This window comes from Temnothorax longispinosus, chromosome 1, assembly GCF_030848805.1.
Source record: "Temnothorax longispinosus isolate EJ_2023e chromosome 1, Tlon_JGU_v1, whole genome shotgun sequence".
NCBI classification, from domain to species: domain Eukaryota; kingdom Metazoa; phylum Arthropoda; class Insecta; order Hymenoptera; family Formicidae; genus Temnothorax; species Temnothorax longispinosus.
Window position 1 is genome coordinate 16,442,292 of NC_092358.1, and position 13,500 is coordinate 16,455,791.

General features: G+C 40.8%; 1 long non-coding RNA gene across 1 annotated transcript; it reads right to left on the minus strand.

The window, feature by feature from the left end:
* Positions 1-4,375: 4,375 nt before the first annotated feature.
* LOC139809306 (uncharacterized) lies at positions 4,376-5,910 on the minus strand. Its single transcript, XR_011731074.1, has 2 exons — positions 4,907-5,910; positions 4,376-4,829 (listed from the first exon to the last, which is right to left on the minus strand). It is a non-coding gene; the product is annotated as an uncharacterized lncRNA (long non-coding RNA).
* Positions 5,911-13,500: the final 7,590 nt, after the last annotated feature.

Sequence of the window (13,500 nt, forward strand, 5' to 3'; positions counted from 1 at the left end):
CTTCTAGCAATCATGTATTTGGTTTTATCCACATTTAATTTTATTGAATTCATTCTTACCCAATCTTCGACAACACCAAACACCTCATTCATATTGCTCTCAAGCTCCTCACAACTTTCACCCTCCACATATACTGTCGTATCATCTGCATATAGCTTTATTCTACCCTTTGAACATATTTTAACTAAATCATTCATATGTACAATAAATAACAAAGCGCTCAGGACCGACCCTTGTGGTACTCCGTTTAATATGTCAATTATGTTAGAAAAATTGTCACCTAACTTTACCTGTTGCTTTCTTTTACACAAATATGATCTAATCCAGTCTAACGCAGCTCCTCTTATTCCATAAATATATAATTTTTCTAATAATTTTTCTCTATTCACCGTCTCGAAAGCTCTTTTAAAGTCTAAAAAAATCACTCCAACCATTTTTCCTTCCTCAATTATCATTTTCCAATCTTTGATTATATCTTGTATCGCTGTCTCGCATGAATGGTGTTTCCTAAAACCTGATTGGTGTTCAGTTAATATATTATTCTTTTCTAGAAACGCCTCTAACTGATTTTTTACAACTAATTCTAGAACCTTCTCGTAGATTGGAAGCATATTTACCGGTCTATATTCGCTCGCTTTCTTTGGATTCTTTACTTTTGGTATTGGGACTATAGTGGATGTTTTCCAGCTCTCTGGGCATACTCCCGTACGAAGTGAATCATTTATCACTTCAGCAAACTCGTCCTTTATTACTGGTAGCGCCATTTTTAATATACTACTCGATATCCCTTCCTCTGTTCCCTTTTTTTGTGGGAGACCATAAACAATTCGTTCCAGATCGCTTACAGTGATTGATTCGAAAGAGTCCATAGTCTCCTTACATTCAAATACAAAATTTGTTTTCCTATCTGTCACTACTAACCCCTTGCTATCAATAGATTTTACAATGTTACCTATGCTCTTAACATAATATTCGTTAAACTTATCAGTTGTATCACAGTCTTTCACATCATCAAGTATTTCAAAATCTATGCTATCATAACATTCTCTGTCCTCTGCGCCCCTTTGCTCCCCATTGATTACCTCTTTCAACGTTTTCCACATCTTTGTAGGTTCACCCTTATTAAGATCTATCGCATTCTCAAAGTACTCTTTCTTTTTCGACTTAATAAGTTTCACTACTATATTTCTTTCATTTCTATAATATTTCCAGTCTTGGTCTAAACCTGTTCTCAATGCTCTACTGTAGGCTATATCTCTTCTACCAGCTGCTATTCTAATTTCGTCTGAAAACCATTTCTTTCTTTCCCAGACTTTTGGTATCTTAAATTTTTTCTTTGGCGCCAGAATGTCCAGTACATTTACTATCTTATTAACAAAATTTTTAGCCTTTATATTAATATCTAAATGTTGATTTATCTCGACTTTTTCCTTCAAAATTCTAAGAAATTCATTTACATCAAAATTACTAAAGTCTCTACCTATAAATTCTTTATATTTGTTTCTTTTCCCTTTTGTATTAAAATCTATTTTTAACCAAGCATGGTCCGTGATTTTAGGTTTTTCGCAGACCTGTGTCTTTAATATCTTGTTCGAAAAGATTAAGTCTATAATTGTTTGACTATCTTTCGTGGACCTTGTCGGACTATCCACATATTGCTTCATCCCTAAGTTTTGCATTGCTGTTAATAGTTTCCTCGTGTAGAACGATTCTACGCTTACATCGATCTATATTAAAATCCCCGATTATTATACAATCACCTTTTATTGTCATGCTTTCTACTACGTCTTCTAAAAATCGAATGAAGTCACCGTCAGATGCACTAGGTGAGTGATACACCACTGCTATCACCCCTTTATATAAATTATTTTTTACTTCTATCGCTAAGCACCAACAGTTTGACAATAGCTTTTTCTTTTCAATTACTTTGAATTTAATATTCTCTTTAACATATAGCAGAACCCCTCCTGTGTTTCTATTCTCGGCATCGCATCTCACAACGCTATAACCCGGTACGTTAACCTCGCTATCCTCGATTTCTGCGGTCAGTCTAGTTTCTGTTAACGCTAATATTGTAGGTCTTCTTCTCTTCATAAACAGGTGTTGTATTTCGTCTTTGTGCGCCATTAAACTTTGTGCGTTCGTATAACACAAAGAATCCTCCTCTGCTGGTTGCTACTTTGAGTCCTCCCATTCTGCTCTTCTTTTTTCTTCCTCTAGTATCTTATTCTTAAACGTCGGGCACTCCGAATCTACCGCCTCATGCTCGGTATTCAATTTCAGGTTATACGTCTTATTCTTATAAGTACAATTTACAGTTTTTTATTGCTGCCGTACATTCATTCACCTTGTGATAACCCGCACATTTGAAGCACGCTTCTTGTCTCGTGCAGTTCTTTGCCATGTGGAAATAGCCCCAGCATTTGTAACATCTTACGACACTGATGAAGTTGTACACTATACATTTTCTCCATCCTATATTTAACTTGCCTTTTTTTATTATCGCTTCATGTGTACCATTATCTACCTCCAATATCAGAGATCCTTCTTCCTCTCTCCTTTTTCCATTGGATCGTTCATTATTCTTGTCTCTTCCTTTATACATTCTCTTTACTATCCGCATATAAAGATCTTCTCCTGCTGTGTCTTCAATTCTGTTCTGTCTCTTAATCGCATCTAATAGCTTATCATCATCCATCTTTATTTCATCTTCTCCGACATTAATTACTTTAATCTTGGGTTTTTTCCACTGAGGCTCATTGACCTTGAAATCTTCTCCCATTGTCGCTTGTACCTTATCTTTCAGCGTTTTCATTTCTTCATCTGTTTCGCATCCGAGAATAACCGTTCCTCCACCTCCTTTTCTTAATTTTGAGATTCCAACTTTCATGTTTTTAATGTCTATTTTTCTTTTACTATCTTCTTTGTATCTTCGCTCTCTTGTTGCGCTTTCGGTTTAATTATCAAAATATTCTCTTTCTTCTTCTCTTTAACCGCTTCACTATACTTCCTTGATGCTCCACAGGTTCCATTCATCATCATTCTTTTCAAGTTTTCCATTTCCTGTTTAATACTTCCTATTTCATGTTGTATTATTTCCTTTATTATTGTCCTGATCTCTTTCTTGTATACCATTTCATTTTTTATTTCTTTCACCGTTTTTATAAGAAGATCAATTTTTACATCAGCCCCCGCTGGTCTGGTCGCCTCTGCTGATTTGTTACCACTTGCCGCCATATTAACTCCTGTAGCTCCCATTGGTCTTCCTGTCGTTGTTCTTGTTTTATTTTTCTCCACTTCTTTTTCATCCTCAATCATAATCTTTTCAAACAGGCCGGGACACGATATAATCTCTCGGTTTCCGTCTTGAATCTTGTGCTTGGTTACACATCCAGGATAGTAAAAAACACCAGCACACGCTTTACATTTCACGACAAGATTTTTAATAGACCGGTATTCAGCTATACCTTCCATATCGATAGTGATCGATATATCGATAGACCGATCCGCCACGTGTCAAACAGCACGCGATTCGACACGTTTGTTTCCTCTCATGTGTATCAGCAAGGTCCGTAAGAACCGACCAATAGGCAGCCAATCAATTGCATGCACACCGGCCCTAGAGTCCTAGATAATAGAGAAGCGACATTGAAATCGATAGGTGCGATATATCGATAAAGCCGCCATTTTGTTTCTCCATATGGAATAGGAAAGTGCGTATAAGAAACTGTCCATTTTAGAAACGGTGTGCTTGTCGTAAATATATTACAGCGTAATGAAACCTATATCCCATATCTCTTCTAAAGTATTCTGAACATTATTTACACAACACAATAAACCTATGTATATGATTTTAATAATCGTAAATATATGTATAATTATATTGTGCTATTTTAGAAATTCTTTTGTATCCATAATTTTACAAAATATAAGATTTATTTTTATAGGAATGAAAATGGCTATGGGGAAAGTTGCAACTAAATGAACATATATAGAAAAATTACATCTCTGTTATTCTCAGTCTATTTGATTATTAATTACTGAAAATTTTGTAAGCGTAGCAAATTTAATAATAACGAAAACGAATTATTTATACAAATTAATCGGGCTGAAATTGTAAAAACATGTATTTATATCTTTTTATCTTTTGAAAAGTTGTATCATATATCAAAAAGAGCGTTATTTTTAATTTTAGTTACGCAATTTTATCTTCTATGTATGTATATAGATATGAAAGTTATTTACTTTGAAACATGTCGACGATATAAACGAAAGATATATTAATTCACAAGATTATACTTGCAGATACATATAATAAAGTAAATGAAAACGTACTGTGTATTTTATTGTAAATTATTAATAGTTCTTTGAGGAATAGTGTAAAAAAATTTATATATAACTTTACTACGTTTTTTATAGATACATATATCTACGAGACAATAATATTCGATTTATTTGACATCTATAAGAGAAAATTCATTTTAAATTAAATAAAATATGATTTATTTTATATTTGTACTTGGTTCAACTCTCAATTACAATTCGAATAATTGTGCTCTTCAGATTTCAAAATTTTCCTCGGCAGCTGGCAATATTACGATCGTTGCAACCAAAGGTTTTGGATTTGCTTTCTTGCAGAGTAATATTTTAACTTTCCCTGATATTTGACCCTTTAAGTTTGCGCTAACAGGTAATGGCATTGAATATGTATGTTCATTAAATGGCTTCGATGGGAGACTATCGTTAAAAACTGAAGGAATTGCTCCGATTTTCAGTTTCCTCTTACCATCTTCTCTAACACGCTCTCAAGAAAACCTGTCAAATTGCTCCTGAAAAAATATGTATGCTATCAGTAAATGACTTCGCTATATATGTATATGTATATATTTGCTACACTGCAGCTTACAGAGCACACAAACAATGGATCCTTAGGCTCCCAAGTAGATCCATTAATATTCCTGATACTGTTAATCCATCTAGCTTTCTGTCCTTCATTTCTAGGAAAACGATGAAACATAAGAGTTTACTCCACAGTACCGGATTGAGCTCCGGTTGCAGAGCGGTGAACACCGTCGTACGATGAATTCCAAAAGACAGGGTGCCGATCACCGCGCACACGATTAGATCGTTCTTCAGTCTGGCGTTCACTGTCGAGCGTAACTTCTCCGGCAAAGGATCCACCAGCTCAGTATCTGACATTTGCTCGCCTACCTTGATCTTTACGTCTTTCTTCCTGCCGGACGTCTTGCTCTTGGTCTCCTTGTAACTCGCGGCCACGTTATCAAGCTGCGACGACGACGTGTTTTCTATGATTTTGGCTTCCTTCTCTTCCGTGTACCTGTCTCCTGTCTCTGGTGGCCACTTTGTCTTGAGGATGTCCTATATCACGGTAGGATCCGAAGAATCACGGCCTTTCACAGAACCGTAACAGTAATGTCTCGCGTTGTCTCACGTGCAGCAAGCCTCTAACGTGCATTAACCTCACTTATTTAACCATAAGGGAGAAACAAAATGGCGTTGGATCACGTGATTTAGTTAGCCAATCAGATCATTCCCTTCAATGTCGCTTCTCTATTATCTAGGACTCTAACCGGCCCAAAAGTCGATCATCAAAGCACAGACTACAGCGCATGCGCATCAAACATCCGCTTCGTTTGGGCACGATGGATACAGCAGCCAGAAGTCAGGTTAAAGAACTTGTTACCAAAAATATAGAGCTGAGGTGGCAAGCGGGCAGGAAGTCGAAAGATCGTTCAAAAATAGCAACGAAAAACAATATATGCCTGCAACAAAAATGCCCGAAGGCAACCTGCGGCAGAGATATGCTCAATCCACGCGAGAGCGACGAAAGACGTACACACACCGTACTCACCAGAGAGAGAGAGAGAGAGAGAGAGAGAGAGAGAGAGAGAGAGAGAGAGAGGGAGAGAGAGAGGGGGAGGGGGAGGGAGAGGAAGGGGGAGGGAGAGGGAAAGGGAGAGGGAGGGGAAGAAAGAGGGAGGGAGGGGGAGAGAGAGAGAGAGAGAGAGAGAGATTGTTTATTATGCCCAAGCAATAGCTAAAGGGCAAAGAATGAATACAATATGTAATGAACACACGTAAATAGAACTTGTTCATGCTCTCTCACAAACAATACGCACTTAAAACTAACTTACAACTAACTCGCCTTAAAAATTAATGCAATTTAAAAGTAAGAGAATAACGCTACGCAAGTATAAAGAAAAAAATATAGAAATACAGCAATTCGCAAGAACAAAAGTCCAAAAGACCCACTACTCAGATTCAGACGAAAGCAAATACTCACGAAGAAGGCTTTTGAATAATGCAAGAGAAGATGCAGATGTAATTTCATCGGGAAGAGAATGCCAAAAATATATGGAAGAAAGTTGGAAGGAATTTCTATAGGTGACCGTTCTGTGAGCAGGAATATGAAAGATTTGAGGAGACAAAGCAGCAAGTCGATCAGATCTTCTGAGTAATGGGTCAAGTGGAGTGAAAAGTTCATTTAAGTACAAAGGTGAAGACAAATAGAGTATCCGATACATCTGACACCCGAGAAAGTACCGCCTTCTGTTTTCCACCAAAAGCCATCCTAGGCGACGCCTATACTGAGTAATATGCTCATCCCGCCGCAAGTTATATATGAATCTAATGCAGCAGTTCACTAGTCTCTGTAATCTGGTGTTCAGTTCATCACTCAAGCCATGATAGACTAGGCAACAATAATCTAAATGGGGTAGAATTAACGTCATCACAAGCTTAATCCTCAGCTCAGTAGAGAGAGAGTTTTTATTGAATTTCAGCTTGTGTAACGCCCAGTGAACTTTTTGCGAAACATGCATGATATGCTTCCTCCAAGAGAGATTAGATTCAAACCAGACACCTAGATTTCTCACCTCACTAACAAATGGTAATTGTATGTTGTTAACAATTATAGAAGGAAAAAGGTTGAGATCAATGTTGTTGACATTTCTACTACTGCCGAATATGATAACCTTAGATTTGGCAGGGTTAAGTTTCAGACCGTTTGCCGATGCATAATCGAAAATAGCATTAGCGTCCACAGAGATTAAGTTAAGATTGTGAAGAATGTCGGAAGGTGGACACGCACGATAAATCTGGATGTCATCGGCAAACATCATGTGTTCTGTATATAACAAGACCTTACTTATATCATTAATATACAGGAAAAATAAAGGTGGATCCAGCACAGAGCCCTGAGGTACACCACATAACGTAAATAGCCACGACGAGAGATTACCAGCATCATCAGTCTCAGCCTGAGAACGACCCGATAAGTATGAATAAATCCACATGAGAACAGGGTCAGAAAAACCTAACTCTTTCAGTTTAATCAGACGTTGAAGATGCGGGACTGTGTCAAACGCCTTACTGAAATCAAAAAGGACCATAATCATTACCAGCCCACAGTCAATCGCCCTCTTAATGTCATCACTAACACGCAGAAGTGCCGACTGAGTGCTATGACTTGGACGATATGCGGATTGTCTTGGATTTATGAGATCATGCTTGATTAAATAGTCCGTGATCTGTGTGGCAACGATCCTCTCAAGAATTTTAGACAATTCAGGCAGATTAGCTATTGGTCGCGTATCAGACGGAGATGAAGGAATACGGATCATAGAGAGAGGGCGGATAAGTGCCCGCTTCCACTGAGATGAAAATGAAGAAGTTTCCAATGAACGGTTGAATAAGGTAGTTAGACACGATGAAATTGTAGGCCAAGCAATTCGCAAAATATAGAGAGGTATGCCGTCCGACCCTGACGCATAAGAATGAAGAGGTCCCACAGAAATGAGTCTATGGACCATATCTGGCGTTATAGTAGAGAAAACAAACTCTGGACGATGGGATGGACAAACTACCTGGTCTATAGCAAAAATAAAATCAGTGTATGAGCAAGGTAACACTCAGCAGAAACTGAAATGTAAAAAGAATTTAATTGATCTGGTGTGAAAAAATGTAGAGGAGAAACCAAAGTTGATTTCACAAGACCAAGGCGAGCCAACTCTCTCCAAAGTTTTGCTGGATCAGTAATGTTTTTGAAAGAATCAAATTGAAATTCGCTTTTGGCACGTTTAATGTCGGCATTCAGTTGGTTGCAAAAAAATATATAGGTGGTGTAACCAAGCAAACTGCCAGAACGTTTTGCCTGCTTATATAATTGACTGCAAACACGCATCCGGGTCTTGAGATCATCGGTGAGCCACCGCACTGGAGGCTTCATGATTGTAAATACACGAATCGAGGCAAATGTATCCAGTGCCCTTAGCAGGTTACTAGATAGCACCTCACAGAATCTGTCAACGTTCGCGTCGTTAATCACCTCCTCAATTTCAGACCGTGCGACCGCAGGATGTCGCAGCGCGCGCAGCGGTAGAACGGGTGTCACGGGTCGTGCTGCGCCGTATATCCGAGGACGCGATGCGGCAATTCGCACCGCCGGCTGAGCAAGGCGGCGAGTCGGTCCGTAAGGAGGCCGAGGAATTGGCGGTAGAGGTGGACCCGCCCGGCGCGACCATGGGTCCGCTACCGGTGATGCAAGCGCCGGTAGAAGGGGGTCAGGCCGCGGAGCTTCCGATCCCGATTGATTTGGAAGCGGTGAAGGCAATTGTCGCTTTATTAGAGTCGGAGGAGGCCACCCGGACTGACGAGCAGGCGAGAGGTGCCGTGGAAGGCAAAACGGACGCGGAGCCGCCAGCAGGGTCAGCGGACCGGGACGACGCGTCCAGTGGCAGTTTCCGGAGCCCGGAAAGCAACCACGAGGACGAGAACGAGGACGGGGGACAAAAGGTCCCTATATAAATTAGATAAGGTTACCCGCGTTCCGAGGATGGGGACGTAATTGGACGAACGTCCGTTTAGATATTTTGTTTTGTTTTGATGACCCGCAGGGTCGAGATTTAGTGGCGACAGCACGACCCCATCCGGCGCTATAGTACGTAAGTTTCGACAAGTCGCGCAACCTTTTATTTTCAGTTAGTACCGGCTCAAGCCTCATTTAGTTTATTTTATTTACCGTTGAGCGCGCGAACGGTTCAGAGCGCGGAAAACCGCATGGCACGGCTTGAGCCACACACACTTTCCAGGAAAGGAGAGGCGCACAAAGGGGCGTTTCTCCGTATCTAGACGAAGGACCAACGGAGGTCAACAACCGACCACGGCGTAACGACAGACCGTCGGAAATACTCAGGGCGCAGCGGCGCTGAAAACCGGCTCAGGGGAGCCAAGATGGCGGACCGTCCGCAATTTCGTTTATTTAAAGATTCTCGGGCTAATGAATGGTCCCTGATCGAATCGGGGAGCCCGGGAAACGACCGTAGATAGAAAAGATCGCATTTCGACCGCGAGAATAGAAAATGGCGGACCGTCCGTAATCTACGAGAAAACGATCGGGGCGTGATATCGCGCGGTGCCTGGCGAAACTACGAGGCACGAGAAAGTCACATAGCCGAAGTTCGTGACGATCCGATAACGGATACGCGAGTTAAGGAACCGTCCGCGAGGTTCCACTAGGTGCGTCATCTGCGAGGACAAACCACCCCTGACGAAAGGGGATGTCCCAAGGACGAGGCAGGGCCGATCGCCGTCAAGATCCGACGACCGGGTCACGAATTAGGGTACCGTCCGGAAGTTTGCACCAGGTGCGTCATCTCCGGGAACTGAGTAGCCCTGACGAAAGGGGAGGGCCAGATTAGGCTCCGTACCGCGCACCGTCGAACTCCGACGACCGGGAGACAAGTTAGCGTACCGTCCGCAAACTCGCACCAGGTGCGTCATCTCCGGGAACTGAGCTGCTCTGACGAACGGAGAGAGCCTAGGGAAGCGCCGTACCGCATGCCGTCAAAATCCGAAGATCGGGTCGCGAGTTAGAGTACCGTCCGGTAGATCGCGACGCGGACGTCATCGCCGAGAAAAGACCTCGGAAAGTGGGATACCAGGTCCCAAGAAAACATCAGGATGGGTCGGCGACGTCGGCAAACGTGGTGAGCGTCACCCGGACGTCTTCCCCGGGGAAGTCGCCCGGAATCATAAAAGGCGTGCGAAATAAGCATAGGCGCACAGGTCGGCGTCAACGGCGGACGCATATTCAAGACAGTGGAAAACCACTACCCTGGCGTCAGGACGGCAGGGCATCGCGAGCGCAACGCCCATGGAAATTTCCATGTAGATCCGCGTAAACACCGGAGTGGAAAATTACCGAGACAAACTGCGCAGTTAGGAAGCTTCTCGAAGGAGAAAGTCGTAGGGAGCGCCGGAGTGGGGGCTAAATAGCCGATGGTAGGGAGGCCAAGCGAGACGGGCCACTCGTGGCAGTCTCTCGGGGATAGTTCACGGAGCAACACGTAATTTCGCATACACTCTCGTTGTCGCGCTAAGTCCCGCGATCGTAATCCGAGTGCGCAAATCGTAATCTCGTAACTTCCATAACAACCGGGAACGCCCGCGAAACGCGTTAATTATCGCTTTTACATAAGCGAACGGCGAATTAGTGCCGAAAAATCTTGTGCGTCGTAACGAAAAGGGGCGTGTCAGCCCGAACGTGCGATCGTCCGACAGATTGTGTAACTTTGATATTTGTGAACAACTGTGAATGAAAATCAGTCAAATTGAATAAATTATACAATCTTTTGTCAAAAAATTCTTGAAAATTATTCGATTGGACTTACCTTCTGTACCATACCTGATCCATTGGCGTCGATCACTCGAAGTCCCTCGTTGATCCTAGAAGACGGTGGCAGCGGCGATCCTGGACGGCGACGGCGATGATCCTCATGTGGCAGGAACCTGAAAAGAAGAATAATTAGTCTGATTGAAAATTCGATAGATACTTACCTTCTCGGTATATCAGAGGTCAAACCGAGTGGCGACCGTTGAATTCAAGGACACCCCGCGTTGATTCGTGTCTCCCCATGTACCGTCCGGTTACAACCGCACTGAGCTAGTGATGGATCCAAGATATTCAGAGAACACCGAACAGTCAATGCCTCTGTAATTTCGCCGTGATATAGAGCGCTCAGTTATCGGATCACAGTTGAGTGACATAGACAGTGCAATGACATCATGTCCAGCAATAAAAGGACTCTGAGATTTAGTAAATGATAACACTTTTTCTAGGTCATCTACCACCAACACATCAAGCCATGAGTCTGAGGTTGCCGTATGATAAATAGATTCAGAGTCCACAATATGTAGTGATAAGCTAGACATGAGTTCACGCAAATAATTCGCTTCAAAATTAGTCGATAATAGATTACAATTAAGATCGCCACCAATGATAATATTTTTATACAGATGAGCGAATCGGCTCAATGACTCAACGAAATTGCACAAGAGGAGACCTTTAGAGAAGAGAGAAAGAGAGAGAAAGAAGAAATAATATTTATTAATTTTTATACATAATATATATTTATTTGTAATTATTTATGAACGAAAAAAGGCTACACAAACTTCTTCGTACCCAACTCAATGAAAGTCGAATGCATTAACACCTGACTGTTCAGCCGCGGCCCTCTGAAGGTAAAAATCATCTGGGTGGACTCCCCCATCTTCCTTTGGGTCCACGTTGAGAGTGGACGCGAGGACCTCGATGAGCTCGTCGAAGACTTGACTCGCAGGATGATGCGGAGGGGCGAGTTTCTGCATCTTCCGTCCAACCATATTGTGTCTGAAGAAGTGCGATCGCTGTTCGCGAGGGAAGACGGTGGCAGAGGGGCTTCGTACTCCGAGTCAAGAGAGGGAACCGAGTTACAGTTGTCCTCCGAGATTGGGGCCGCGCTGTCCATGCAGCGTCCCATGTTTGAAATTTATACCTTGGAGGACCGACTCCGCGAGCTCCCTTGGCAGGCCATCCCTTGCAGCCTTGTTAATCTTCGATCCTTCGAAGCAAGGATGAGATGGCCCCGCAGGTCCATCGCGCTAACGAGACTCTTTTGATCGAGAAGCGAGAGGGCTGGATGAAAATCCGCGGAACGGTCAAGGATAAAACAGCCATCATCGACTTCGAAACCAAGCTTGAAGGCGAGGACGAAACGCGTAACCTAAAAGAACTACTCATCCAGATGGTATGCGCCTAGCATAGTGATCTCCAGAATGTGGTAGCTATTCCTGGGATTCTCTAAAACATAGAATTTCAGCGAATAGGATAAGCGAGCTTCATCGTAATTTTCTTTGCGTATTCATTTTTTTATCTTTTTTTATAAATTGTAACTATTTCTTTTATACCAATTTTGCGCTCGCTCTAGTGGATAATTTTCGAAGTTTTAAAATCAATTCTTAATTTTACCTTTTTTTATTATTACATGTTTTGCGTTTACCATAGTACTTAATTTTATCATTTTAATTTCATGGTTTTAATTCAATAATTTGTAATAAATTTTTATTCCATATTTTGCGCTTACAATAATTTTGTGTATTTGTATTTATAGTTGTATCCTAGATGATAAATAAGTATTGCGCCTAATTTTGACGTATAGATGTATTAATATTTCATTCTTCTTACCTTTTTCTTAAATTCTAGATAAATATAATTGCATGCGTTTTTAAAAAATAATGTGAGAATGCTTTCCTTAAAAAAAATCTATATATATATATATATATATATTAAAAATAGAAAAGGGGCTTATACCAATAAAACAAGTAAAAAAATATATGTAATAGCCACCTGACTGTCAAACAAGTACGAGACGCCGCGCCGGCACATTCCCCTCCTTGAGTCGACCAATGCGAGAAAAGGAAACTCGCAAATCAAACTAAGAAATTGTGTCAATTATATCAATGACACCCCGACGAGTTATTCCGTAAGATCTGACTATGAATACCGATCGAAGACTGGATTCAGTGCAAATGTGAAAAATGATGTCACGAGAACTGTGCTAATAGAAAGGGTAAATACCCAGTGAACACATTTCATAACGGCAATATAACATGGAAGTTACATGTAATATCACAATGTTCTTGTGATATATAAGGGCTACATAACATGGAAGAAACATGCAATTTAACATTTGTTATATGCAGATAATATAACTGTTATACATTTTTTTTGCGTTACAGTTATGTAACAAAAATTGTGTAATTGTTACGTAACACGCTTGGATCAATGTTAGTATAACTAGTAATATTCTGGTAATATTAATGGGGTGTAACGGAATAACATATACAATATGAAACTGTTGATTTGCTTACTGTTCACGTTTTTCTATGTGCCCGGGCTCTTAAACCCAGCATCGTTTTATTTTGCTAGAGCTAATAATGATCTGCGCTTTTCATCATAAATTTTCAATTGTTTTTAAATATATATATTTTGTTTGAAAGGTTTAATATTGTGCAAAGGCCTTTTAGTTTGCTTTAAGGCAAAAATTATAATTTACAAAATACATAATTTATAATTAATAATTATTAATAATTTACAAGATATTTAAAATTTCTATGATCAATTTATATAATCATCCATCCATATCGGTAAATAACGTAATT